This window comes from Podarcis raffonei, chromosome 10 (assembly GCF_027172205.1).
Source record: "Podarcis raffonei isolate rPodRaf1 chromosome 10, rPodRaf1.pri, whole genome shotgun sequence".
NCBI lineage: Eukaryota > Metazoa > Chordata > Lepidosauria > Squamata > Lacertidae > Podarcis > Podarcis raffonei.
Window position 1 is genome coordinate 28,812,915 of NC_070611.1, and position 14,296 is coordinate 28,827,210.

Sequence of the window (14,296 nt, forward strand, 5' to 3'; positions counted from 1 at the left end):
CAACAACAAAAGGGGGGGGGAGGCGAAGAAAAACAGAAAGGAAAAAAAAGGGGTGAGAAGAAAGGAAAAACCTCATCCGCTCACATTTTAACTAAAAAACTCACAAGACATCCATCATAATTTAAACCTATACATTGATATATTACATTTGGCAAATGTCAAAATAAGTACCTACATGAAGTAGATGCTTTTAAGTTTAAATGCAGCAAGAACAGTTAGGGCCTCAGAGCATTGTGTCATAGACTGTGGTTATTCTTCCAGTCTATTGTATTATTATTATTATTATTATTATTACCCTGCCCATCTTGCTGGGTTTCCCCAGCCACTCTTGAGATTTAAGTCTCTTGGCAACCATAAAAACTCACAAAATCTACTTTTGTTGTCCTAATGATAGCTCCCATATTACAGGAATGTAATTAAAAAGTGCGCTGACATCTGTTAATATCAATTATTTTTAGCTTGATATATCTATGAAATTACAGAGGATGCCATTTAAATCCTACTTGTGGTAGACTGGAAAGCAAAGTGCTTGGGCAGAGTCACAGAAGCCAGGGAATTTTTGACTCCACCCAGATACAACTAAGTTCAGTGCCACCTAGTGACTAAACTATATGATGACACTATCCACATAGGTAGCGTTACATTTTCGTGGCTCAACCTGTACTTTCATTTGTGCATGTTATAAAAGTGAGCTGGAAAACAGATCTAGGAATGCTGTTCTTTTTAATATCCCCACAGTTGTGCATGAGTAATAGATTACAGCATGTCTTAACGTCATGTTTTAATATTAGGTTTGGTAAAGAAAGGGGGAAGTTTAGTATGCATCCTTGCATTCAGCCTGTTGAATTTGTACTGATCACCTGGACTGAACTAGGCAAATGGAAAGCATTTAAAGAGGTGATCTCAGTACCTGTCTCTTTGCTCTGAACATGTTGCCACCCAGGAATGAACTATTCTCAAATAGTGCTAGAAGACCTGTTATATAACCAAGCTTTAATTGGCTAGAGAATCGGTGCAGGAGGTATTTTAGTTGTAAACATTTCTCTGTGGCATTAATTATATCTCATTCATTCATTTCTCTCCTACCACCAGATGGACCAGGGTGCTTAATACATTTTAATTTTTCTGTTGTCAAACTCTTGCTGCCTGCCATGAGCCCAAAATAGCGCAGGGTGTTATTTCTTTTTTTAAGGCATAAATAAACTTTGTTTCAAAAGTTACAGAAAACAGAGATTAAACATATCCAGAGAAAATACCTGGAACACAGCTGCAATTCTATAAATACTTACCTGGCAGGGATCAAGCCCTGTTGTACTCAATGTGGCTTACTGGTAATGTTTAGGATTACATTAGCAAGATCATATAATGATTTTGGGTTGGGGTTGGGTCTGGGGTGTATGATTGACATATCTTGAAAAGGGTGGACTTCAAAGACAAATAAATGCATAAATTGCCGCTCAAATACTACCTGTGTGCTGGACTGCTGCCAAGTCTGCCTCCAGAGATTGAGCTATATCCTTCACTTCTTGAAGAATGTTGAAAACGTCCATCTAATTTCTGCTTCAGATGGGTGTTTATAAACATACAAGTTAAAGCAAACCGCACAAAGGAAGGTTTATTTGCACAACACATAACAAATTAGCTTGTGCTGTCGAGCCCACACACCAGATGGTATGGATATGGTTATAACTGAGATGTAATTTAAATACTGTGCAAGTCTGGTAAACCTAAACAACAACATTTAAAGAAGGCAGCCGTTCTTTTTAGTACTGATGCGAGATGGTACTACAAGGGTTTTTTCAAGGAATACTGTAATATACATAAAGAGCCAAGGAATAATTCAAGCACGTTTGTGATGTTGTTTTAAATGCACACCGCTTTAAATGGGGGGGGGGGAATGGCCTGAGAATTTTCATTGGAGAAATGGATGTGAACAGATCAGCCACTGAAATATCTATCCACCTGAGACAGGAAATATTTATTGCATTGGCAGCCAACATGGTGTCGAGATGTTGCTGGACTCCAAACCCTGTCAGGTCTAGCCACCATGAGATTTGGGAGATGTTGGGAGTTGTGCACCCAGCTGGTTCCAGGTCTGCTACCTCTGCCCTACTGGCTTGGCAATGAATGTGTGCAGAGCTGTGGTAAGTTCGCTTGCCAGATACATTTCTGACCACATCACCCCATACACTTTAAAAAGATGTAGTGCTAAGGCCATCTAAACCTGTGGATATGGCTGTGATGGCCTGGGAATCTGATTCAGAGGCTGAACCGGAGGAACCCCAGCCTGCACAGGAGTCCCCGCCTCCAGGGCCGGCTGAGCTGGGGCAGGGCCTTGGATCTGAAGCGCCTGCACCTGTGCTGGATCCTCAGGAGCAGGCACCAGGTGATTCCACTCTGGCTTCGGAGGTGATTGAGGACACAGTGCCTACAGGTGCGCCTCTCCCTGCCCTGTCAGGGGAAGGTGAGTCTCCCCCTGGGTCCAGTAACCCTCCAGCCTCTCCTGAGTTGCAGAAGCTCAGGGCAGAGAGGCGGAGGGAACTGGTTTCTCCCAGGAGGAGTGCTCGCCTTAAGGCCAGGAGAGGCGGGTCTCCTGGGGGCCGGGACCGCCCCGGCCTCAGAGAAGATAAAGGCCAGTCAGCCCAGTCCCAGGTTGCGGGAGCAACGTTGTTGAATACCTGCTTCTGCCCGGACCCAGACCTGTCCTTCCAGAGTTCCCGTCCCTGCCCGGCTTCTTGCTTCGGACCCCGCCTCGCTCTTTGTGAACTGTTTCCAGACTTGTGACCCAGGACCGGACTTTGACCAAGCCAACGGTAACCTTCCCCATGGGACCAGCACAATGGCGCTGCTTTGCCATTCAGCTGGAAAAAAACTCTGTGGAATGAGAAAAAATGGAAGAACCCCAGAGAAAATGCAGGGTGATTATGACTGAATGGCAGTGTTGCGTAGATGCCCTGGAAAAAGTCAGTGACTGAAGCATAGTAAGGCAGCACTGAATGCCCAGGCTAGACATATCCTTAGAGTTATGCCTATGACAAGAGTAACAGCAAAAATGGTTATGCAAATGTGTCCTCCACACCACTTACGCACAGAAAATCTAATGATTCATGACTGAATTCTGCGTATTTGTTGGCTACCAGGATAATCTCTGAGCAACTTTTGAGACTACGAATGTGCACAATATGTTTCCATAGGTAGACAGGCGTAAGAATTACATGGCTGCAAAGTGATATTCAAGACTGGTTTTGTTATGACTCTGCAAGCATCTTGTTTACAGTCTGCTGTCTGGCATTATACAGACTCCTTTGAATTGTCTCTCTTGCATGTTGCCAAAATGTCTTGTTTGGATTTTTTCGCAGTGGAATCAAATGAGAAGCAGCTAAATGTGTACAATGGCACAAGATGATAGCTATTTTAAAAGTTGCTTTTGGCAAACATCAAAATTAACATGGAAATGTAATTATCCTTTACCAATTGAGCAGCAGGAGGAGAAGCTTTTTCAGCTTTTTCAGCTTGACAGCCGCATTGCCTCACGGGTAACCTTCTGGGACAGGGCAGCCCAACATGCGGCCCTCAATGTATTTGTTGGTGGCCCTTGGTGACATTGGATATCCCCGGCCCTGCAGCCCTAGCACTGCCTTACTCACAGGGTATCCAAAAGTTGAAGCAAACAAGTCTCCACCCACTGCCAGTAAAATGAAGATGAAAAATGTTTCCAAATGGCTTAAAAAGAAAAGTGCTCGGTTTTCTTATGGACTAGCAAAGATGCAGGTTTTAATGACCTTCCTTTTGTAGAGATTCAGTTTACCTGGAAGGAGCCATGATTGTTTGGCTCCTCCTTCACTTGCTCCAGGAAGCACAGAAAAGAAAGAAAGTGTGGGCAGCCAAGACACACCCACTCTGGCAACTTGAGCTCTGGCAACTTGAGCTCAGGTTAACCCTTTCATGCATGCACGAGTGAGTCAGTAACTGTATATTACAACAGAGTCTTGTCCCCAAGAACCAGGTGCCACCTTTGCACAGGGAAGCAGACCCATCTGCCCTGATGGAGTGCACTCTTGAAATTCTGATCTCCCCAGAAGCTGCCCTACTCCAACTCAGGACAAGCAGGCTGACCTGACCTGGATCTGTCCATTAATCAACAGTCAAGCAGTTGGGAGGGTGTGTGACATGAGATGTGCCTCTCCTTCTTCTCCATTGGCCATATGTTTTAAACCCTGATTAAACAAGTGGTTAAGAGTGGGAGATGTACACACCAGCTGCTCTTTCTCCACAGGTTCACAGATATGTTACACTGGCCTTGGCTGTGGTATACTGGTGCCATTCAATCATGCTATGATTATGCTTCTATAATGACCTTCTTAATCTGGCACTCTCCAGATGTTTCTGAACTATAACTTTCATCATCTGAGCATTGGTCATGCAGACTGGGACAGGTGGAAATTGTAGCCCAAAGTATCTCGAGCACACTAGGGTGAGGAAGGCTGTTCTTCAGTGATTTGTAAGAACTATTTTCAGTAGGCAACACAGAGTTTGCCTAAATTGTAATGGGTAAGGAACAAAGAATACCTCAGAATATTATTTTCCTGCTGAATCGATAGTTTTAATAAACTATATGTGATTATTTGTTGCTGTTGTTCATAAGGACAATGACAGCAGCAGCAGCAACAACAACAGAAATGGATTGTTATGCAGTAAGAAAAGTATTCAGATATGAAAAATAACTGCACCCTTTTATCTACCTAACTCATGTCTAAATATTTTGATTTAAATTTAGTGGAGAGCGTTGAATTATCATACCAGATTGCTTTCTTTCAGAAAAAAAGTATAATCCAGGGATTTTCTGTTTACATTATTTGTGCAATTAAAAAAGCCTACAGTTGATGTCAGTGTATTAAATTCCAGCAAATTGGAGCAGTTGGTTACCTATTGACACTAAATCCCAGAAGATTCAGCAACATATCTAAACTAATCCATGATTAAAAGAGTGATTAATTTGCTTGATATGAAACAACCCCATTGCAATTGGAGCATAGTTCCTGCATTAGCAGCAGCAGCAGCATCTAAATACAGTGGTACCTTGGGTTACAGACACTTCAGGTTACAGACTCCACTAACCCATAATTAGTACCTCGGGTTAAGAACTTTACTTCAGGATGAGAACAGAAATCATGTGGCGGTAGCGGGAGGCCCCATTAGCTAAAGTGGTACCTCAGGTTAAGAACAGTTTCAGGTTAAGAACAGACCTCCAAAACGAATTAAGTTCTTAACCTGAGGTACCACTGTACTCCATAGCCACAGGGAAATTTACCCCTTAATTTAGATGTCTAAAGCAAATTTATTTTCTGATTCTAAGCAAAAGTTCCAAGGTCTCAGCAACTTTAAAGATCAGCTGAACGTGGCTAGCTGAACATGCATCAAGATTCAGCATGGCCTGCATAATCCTCAGACTCACACTCATAAATGAATTGAATTCAGTTGAATTGAGCACTTTGGTTAGGAGTCCTGCTCCCTGCCTTGCAAGCCGATTCCTGCCTGGCCTAGGAGGGCAGGGCCATGTCTGACTCCTGCTACAAAAGCTGAGGATACTGAAAAGGCCTTTGGGAGGAGGAAAGAGCATTGCTGACCCACTCACAATGCCTCCACCCAACCCTGGAGGGTGAAGGCAATAGGAAATAGTATGATGGATCAAACTTGACAAGACAACAGTCTGGGATTAAAAATTGGCCATAGCTTTATTGATTACAGGTGTAGCATTGGGTGTATGTCCATTATCAGCCTTCTGAAGCTTCATTATGGTAGTGCCTGGGGTTTGGGCCACCATCAATACACAGGTCAACTGAGGTGGACCACCCCTGGCCACTGCTGGAAGCACCACTTCACATCAACCCATTAATGGACTAGGATTCCACCCAATGTCTTATCTACCACTTGAGGCGGCTTCCTTTTGCTGTTTTGCTGCCAAACCAATCTACAGCTGTCACCAATCCTCTATATTCTTAGGCACATCAGACTACCAGCACTTATTAGCAGCGGGAGGCAAGTGAACACCATCAGGGCAGTAGAAGTCCAATGTATAAAACTTTATGCCAAGAAGCAGAATGACAAGTTCTAGCAAGTTCTGACTAAGGGCTTTCTGGAATGTTCTCACAACATCTCCCACCATCTGTTAAGCATGACATATAAGAAAATTTTAATTAAGTTCTAGTGCTTTGGCTTAATTGATTGACCGATTGTGCTTCCTGATACCATTTTTACCTCTACAAATTTATTTTGCTTTCATTAAACTAAAGCCTTGATGTAATTGATAACCCAACAGTACAATTAATGTGGCTTTGTTTCTCTCACTGGGGAAACAGCTGCCAAGCTGAAAGGTGCTATAGAAGTAGCTGACACAGTGTGTTGCACTGACTTCCTTCATCATATTTGTGCCTTTTCATAAATATCAAATTTCATGCTCTTCAGTGGGTTCATTGTCTATAGAGTGCTAAAAATATCTTCAATCTTTTAGCATCTCTAATTAAAAAGTTGCTCTCTACATTCATGGGGCATTATCTCAAGCGTTATTTGATTCAAATAATTCAACATAGAATTTTTTCTGGGAAACAGGGATAGCTGCAGGTCTGAGAGGGCCCTGAATTTTTTAAAAACATGCTGGATATTGTTAAATTCTTATTTGCATCTATTTTGGGATTTCTAAGGGATGGTACTTGGTTTCTTTTGTTTTTCTCGTGGTTTGTTTGTTTTCTCTTTGGAGAAACAGGAAGATAATCTACTCTTTACTAAAGAATGGCAAACCTGTGACTCTCAAGATATTCTCTGAGTCAGTCCCAGCCAGCATGGTCAAGGGTCAAGCATAATGGAAGTTGTGGAGGACCACCTGTTCCACATCTACTATAGAGCATTCTCTTGATCCTATCCACTTTATGTCTGAAACCACAGGGTCAAGTCACCTTGCATAAGCAAGGCTAGTTCATCTAAACTCAAACGATTTCCAACACACAAATCAAAAGCTTCACTTCCATATAAGTACACCTTATATACGGAGATCATGCATTGGTGCTAATTTTTATTATCATTTCATTATTATATTTTTATTGTTGATGTTCTAAAATGCTTTTCATGTTGTACACCACACTGGGACCTTTTGATAAAGGGTGGTATAAACATTGAAATAATAATAATAATAATAATAATAATAATAATAATAATAATAATAATAATTCCATGTAATTTAGACTGCCATCCTAAACAGATTTATATCAGAATAAGCCCCACAGAACTATGCAGTCTATGTGCATAGGACTGCACTGTTAGTTTAAAACTATGATGCTATCAAACTAATGTACACAATGCAAATACTACATCATTATCAATTATAGTTATATCCTGCCTCTCCTCCAAAGAGCTCAAAGCTGTGTATATAACTCCCCTTTTTATAGTCACAACAACCCTGTGAGGTAGGTTTGCAGTGACTGGTCCAAGGAGACCCTAGTGAGCAGGGGTGCCAACTATAGGGGGTTCTGGGGGGCCCAAGCACCCACAAAAATTTTGTTGTGGGTGCTCAGCACCCACACTGTAGGGCCCCCAAAGCAACTTCTGGTGCCTTGTGAATCACCAGAAGTCACGCCCAAGGCCTTGCGAGACCTTTGAGATGCTGCCCGAGGCCTTGCAAGACCTTGGAACCTGACTTTTGGTGCCACTGAGGTCGCAGGGTGCATGATGTCATGTGCACGTACTGGGCACACCCATAACCTGGGGCCTGTCAGCGCTCCTGCTAGTGAGCTTCATAGCTGAGCAGAGATTTGAACCTGGGTCTCCCTGGTCCTAGTCCGATAATCTAACCACTACACCACCCTGAATCTGATCATTATAGCCATAGATATCATTACAGCTATGGTTGTCATTAGAATATTTATACAGAAGGATAATGTGAAAATGTTTTTAAAATAAATATGCAAAAAATATATTTCTCTGCCCACTTTTCAGTAAATGCTTGAATGTTTCCATGCTCATACACAAGTTGCTGGAACACCTTAGACATCTGATATCTGTTTTGTTAAATGAGCCGCTTAAAAATTAATCTTCCACCTCTTTACAAACATGGCATTAACTGTAGCTAAGGACATATCTGAAAAAGACAATTTAGAATGAAAAGAGGTATAAATTTTGCTGATCCTCTTCCTGCGTAGTGCAAATATTTAAAGTTTCTGCAGTTTTTTCCCCCTCATAATATTTCTCATGGATGAAAAGAGAGTTTTAATTAGAAAGAAGCCTTTCTGAGACCTGAAGCTTCATTAGACTTGTTTGAATTCCTTGGATAGTGTAATTTCAAATGTAATAACACGCTATGCCAGAAACAATGATATGGTTATAGGAAAAAAATTACAGTGTGCTCTCAAGCAGGCAGGCTGAAAGTAATATTGGGGAAGTGTTATATGGTCGGGCAGGCTTTCAAAAGATCTTTGAATCCAAAACTGGTGACATGCAAGTTATAGTCTATTATTGTACTTAAGATGATATGCTGGAGCAGAAGAATCTTCCCAAAGTCTCTCTGTGGGTGATATTTCATATCACACATTATCTCATTGTAGCCTAACACTACAACTACTACCTTCATGGATATCTATCTATCTATCATCTATCTATCTATCTATCTATCATCTATCATCATCTATCTATCTATCATCTATCATCTATCTATCGATCATCTATCTATCTATCTATCTATCTATCTATCTATCTATCATCTCTATCTCTATCATCTATCTATCATCTATATCATCTATCTATCATCTATCTATCTATCTATCTATCTATCTATCATCTATCATCTATCATCTATCATCTATCTAATCTATCTATCATCTATCTATCAATCTATCATCTATCATCTCTATATCTACCATCTATCTATCTATCTATCTATCTATCTATCTATCTATCTATCTATCTATATCTATCTATCTATCTATCTATCATCTATCTATCTATCTATCATCTATCTATCTATCTATCTATCTATCTATCTATCTATCTATCATCTATCTATCTATCTATCTATCATCTATCTATCATCTATCTATCTAATCTATCTATCTATCATCTATCTATCATCTATCTATCTAATCTATCTATATCTATCACTGCAAATCAAAGTCTTTAATCACCATGGGCTTTCACCAAGGCAAGAAGTAATACAGTATGTGTTGATAGCTATCTCCAGTTGTATCATGCCTGCTGTTAGTGTGTATAAAATGGGCAAGGAATCAGAGTACCAAGTCATACAATTTCTTGTCTTTGGACAATACTGCTGAAAGCCCAGCATGGACAACCTACAACCCTAGGGCTACATGGCAGACTTTTCATAATTTTATATGTTCCTCAGCAGTGGTGTGCGGCTAATGGATTAAAGGGACTAGGCTCGTTTCCTAAATGTTCCCAGTAAATTAGAGTATTAAAGCCTAGCGCCTCCCTCCCAAAGCCCAGGAAACTTCTGCCCAGCTTAGGAAGGGAAGTGCAATGCTCTCATGTCCAAGAGCCTTCCTGCCACCTTCCCAAAGCCCATCCGGCTTGGAGAAGGAGGGACGAGGGCTCCAGCATCATGGCAGAGGCCTAGTATCTCTTTCCCAAAGCCTGGGAAGCTTCTGCTTAGCTTAGGGAGGGAGGAGCCAGTGTGGTGTAGTGGTTAAGAGCGGTAGACTCGTAATCTGGGGAACCGGGTTCGCTTCCCCGCTCCTCCACATGCAGCTGCTGGGTGACCTTGGGCTAGTCACACTTCTCTGAAGTCTCTCAGCCCCACTCACCTCACAGAGTATTTGTTGTGGGGGAGGAAGGGAAAGGAGAATGTTAGCCGCTTTGAGACTCCTTCGGGTAGTGATAAAGTGGGATATCAAATCCAAACTCTTCACACGCATGGTGTCTGAATGTCAGGACACCACACACGTGATGTCAACCCCCATCACCTTTGCAAGCTGGCACCTCTGACCCTAACTGTTTCCATTACCAAAAAATTCAACTCATGCCACTGTTCGTTAGCCTGATTTAAAAACTCATCTTCAGGCAATAATAAGTTCAGCTCAGCTGCTCTCTAGTTGAGAAAGGAGTTACTTCCCTCAATAATTTCTCTACTTTCCTTCCATATGGTGATTCCATCTAATTCTATAGGAGGCTCTTTAGACTACAGCTTCTTTTTTGGTTTGTTGTGCCTATGCTTTACAAGATGAATTAATTAAAATGACGTACACAATGGATATCTGATGCCCAGATCGACTTTCCAAGCGATCAAGAAAACAATTTTTAATCAGTCAGTATCTACTAGAGGAACAAATTAATCTTCACTTATTGGATGCCAAATCATTTTCTTGCATGCAGAATGATTGCATAAAACCACTGCAGAATTGTGAAATGTAATTTATCTAACAATAAAATGGAATTGAACTCTTGGAAAGTTATTTTAATACGTCTTTTTTCTCTTCTTTCTATAAAGCCTACTGTGGTTAATATATTGCACAGCAAGTCCAATTTGTCTTCCTCTTTAGGGAAAATACAAAATTACCAATAAATGAACTACAACATCAATCTTAGTTTGGGGAGAAAAACATTAGAATATCTGTGGGTCTCTGATATGTTTGTTATGCTGGTATAGACACTCACATGAGCACACCCAAGAACAAGTTGTTGTGAATGGGTTTGCACTAGTTTGTGCACTGGGGGGGGAAAAATGACCGGTACTCAATTCTCATACAGTGATGACAAAAAATAATTACCGGTACTGTGTCAACAGCCCACAAACCAGGTTATTAAATGCAGCTCATTAATGGCCTCATTCCCAGACATTCAGGTGGCAATCCTATGCACATTTTTCTAGGAGATTACTTCAGGGTAGAAATGTATAGGACTGCATTTTCTCTCCCCCCCCCTTAAAAATATTTAATAAATTTCCCATTTTAACAATCCAATAAAAACCACATTAAAGCATTCCAAATTACAATACAATCAAATAAGCCAAATATTCACTGCAAAATTATATATCTTTTGGGTCACTTCCCATGCTCTGAAGTTTTTTTGGGGGGGTGCTGATCTAATCTCATACTGCATTTTTTAATTAATCAATAGTCCAAATAAGACATTCCCAATGTTGATCCTTCATTAATTTTTTAACAGCCTCTGAATTAGTTTAGTCAGCGGGCTAGTCCATTGTAGTTCTGTCTGAATTCTTTATTTCCCTCTTGTAATCCAAAGTCCACTGCATTTCACTTTCTATTTCTGCACACAACGGCAAATCTTAGTGCATCACATCCAAGACAAAGGGAGGTGTGGACTGTACAGTGGTACCTCGGGTTAAGAACTTAATTCGTTCCAGAGGTCCGTTCTTAACCTAAAACTGTTCTTAACTTGAAGCACCACTTTAGCTAATGGGGCCTGCCACTGCTGCACAATTTCTGTTCTGATCCTAAAGCAAAGTTCTTAACCCGAGGTACTATTTCTGGGTTAGCGGAGTCTGTAACCTGAAGTGTATGTAACCTGAAGCGTATGTAACCTGAGGTACAACTGTACTTTCAAGCCATTCAGAATAACTTCCTGAGTTGAAGAGAAGCACTTGGACATAAAAATATCTATACAAAACCCAGTTGTAGAGGAGCAGAGGAAATATCTCTATATACTGTAGCCCAGAGCTTTCCAAACTGTGTGTCTTGACACATTGGCTACAGTGTGTAGGTGTGTCACATGAGTGCTCCCTGTGCTCCTCCCGGGGCTGGAGAGGGGTTAGTTTAACCTCTGGTTTGCTAGTAAAACTGAATTACCATGTCACGAAATGATGCACATCTAAAAAGTATGTCACCAACATGAAAAGTTTGGAAAGCTCCGCTATCGCCTTATGAGGATCCTATCCCACCTGAAGAAAGTGGCAGTTTGGGAGAATGAATCATACCCTGCAAACCAGCTGAGAATTACTTCATGGCTTTTGCATACTTTCCTGTGTAATAATACATTTTATCAGATGGGAGATGAAGATATCTGACTGCATATAAGGGTCTTATAAGGGTCTGTCAGTGAACATGAGCAGGCATCTTGAAAGCGTTAATTCAAAGGAAAAAAATAGCATATTGCCTGGAGGGAGTGAAATAAAATAATGATTCAAAAATTGCTTAGATATTACACTAAACTTTAGACTATAGGGGAAATATTGTTGATGTAAAATAAGAAAACCGTAACCAAGGACCAAAGTGACAACATCGGAAACGCTCATTGATTGTGGGGAGCACTTTTTAACATATTAATGTAGATGTTAAGAAAGTGTTAGGTTAGGTGTTTGTTCACAAGACTGTACACAGCAGGGATAAGAATCATGGAATAATTAGAATGAAAGTACCAACTTACCTTTTAAATTTTAAAGTCCAACCTTGAGTTATGTTCTAGACTCCTGTCTTCAAGGTGCTACACTGGAGACAGAAATCCTTACCAGCGAGATCCACTTTGGTCAACCTGTTTTAGCACTGGTATATTATTAACAAACAGATCACATTGGGATGAGTGTGAATTTCAAAGGATAGCTGTATTTCACTTCTCAGATTGTTTCGCAAAGCGTAAATGTGCTAGATTCACCTTTAAATGCAAACCAAATCAATTTTTTCCTTTATCCCTGGCTTGGAGTGTTGGGTCTGAGCTGAAGTTGGCAGCACTCTCATGGAAGCGATGTTTGTGGTTGCTGTGATCTGCAAAGTCACCAAAGCCCTCTACTGGGCCTCTTGTGATTTTGGAGCCCAGTATGTCTTCCCCTGGACATACCAATACTCACCAATGGCAACTCACGATGTGTAGATCCTGGCAGTCAAGCTGATAGTGATTCCTATGTCAACCATGCCTCTGCAAAAACTTGCAAAGTCAGTGTGACTTAAGGCATCCTGATACATACATATCCAGAAAGATAGAAATTGCCAGAAAGGAGAGGCAGAACCTCAAGTAGAGAAGAGGGAGAATTAACTGGGCGAACCAGCACACGTCTTCCCTCCCAGACTTCAGCACAACAAAGGAGATGCAATTGTGCATATGATGTAGGGGCAGGGAGGTGGAAAGAAGCCCCACTGTGTAAAAAGTCACTTAGTTCTAAAGCAGTCAGAAAAGCTTCTATGCATCATGTCAGGGGACTGCCATCAAAAGGGGGAAGGGGGGCAGAAAAATACAGGGAGCCTCCGACCTCGCTGAGAAGTAGCACTTTGTCAGGCAGTGGAGAGAGTCACGCCTCCAGCGAAGCAGAGGGGGAAAGGAGGGGCGAGGTGAGGCAAAGGCTCACAGACATCACTGTGAGCCCAAGCACCTTGCTTAGCCAGGCTGGTGAGGAAACGGACATGCCGCTTCCGTCGCCCAGTTTTCGCAAGGGGTCAAACGTAAGGAGGGGAGGCGGAGATTTGGGGTGGCCAAGTATTTATGTTGGGTGGAAAACTGGAAGGGACCACTCCCGGAATCTGCAAGTGACTGAGACAGACATGAATTTTGGATCTCTGAACTATACATAAAAAGGTAAAGGGACCCCTGACCATTAGGTCCAGTCGTGGCCGACTCTGGGGTTGCAGTGTTCATCTCGCTTTATTGGCCGAGGGAGCCGGCGTACAGTTTCCGGGTCATGCGGCCAGCATGACTAAGCCGCTTCTGGCGAACCAGAGCAGCGCACGGAAATGCTCTTTACCTTCCCGCCGGAGTGGTACCTATTTATCTACTAGCACTTTGACGTGCTTTCGAACTGCTAGGTTGGCAGGAGCAGGGAGCGAGCAATGGGAGTTCACCCCGTCATGGGGATTCAAACCGCCGACCTTCTGATTGGCAAGTCCTAGGCTCTGTGGTTTAACCCACAGCTCCACCTGCACCCCTAGTTTGCACTTAATAAAACCTGTAAAAGACAGGTCAGAGTCCTGGCTGTTTACTCGCGAGCAACCACCTGCAAACCTGACACATCACATCAAGGATATTCTGTTATGCCTATTCGCTTTCATTGCGTGCATTCAGAATGTTCCTTGAATGTTGTATAGTCAACAAAATGATTGACTCCTCAAAGGAAATGCCAGGATATGGAGGATTTTCCAGCCATTTTAGAAAAAAAGATTTTGGACCACGGCAGATTTTGAATTGCTATATTTGATCTTCCTTGCTCCGAATGGCAAAAACGACAAACACCCACACCCACCCTACAATTGCTTTCAGGTCATGCTGGGATTAATACCCGCCCCTCACTTTCACAGTTATGTATCCTGCCTTTCAGGATGTGCATCCTTGCAAGACTTTCAAACAACATAAA

General features: G+C 41.8%; 1 protein-coding gene across 1 annotated transcript in view; it reads left to right on the top strand.

Moving 5' to 3' along the window:
• Positions 1–519: 519 nt before the first annotated feature.
• Positions 520–14,296, top strand: part of ATP23 (ATP23 metallopeptidase and ATP synthase assembly factor homolog) — a 158,717-nt gene continuing 144,940 nt past the window's right edge. The window contains exon 1 of the mRNA XM_053407562.1: positions 520–523. The gene's annotated coding sequence lies outside the window, so the exon portion shown is untranslated. The remainder of the gene's footprint in view (positions 524–14,296) is intronic.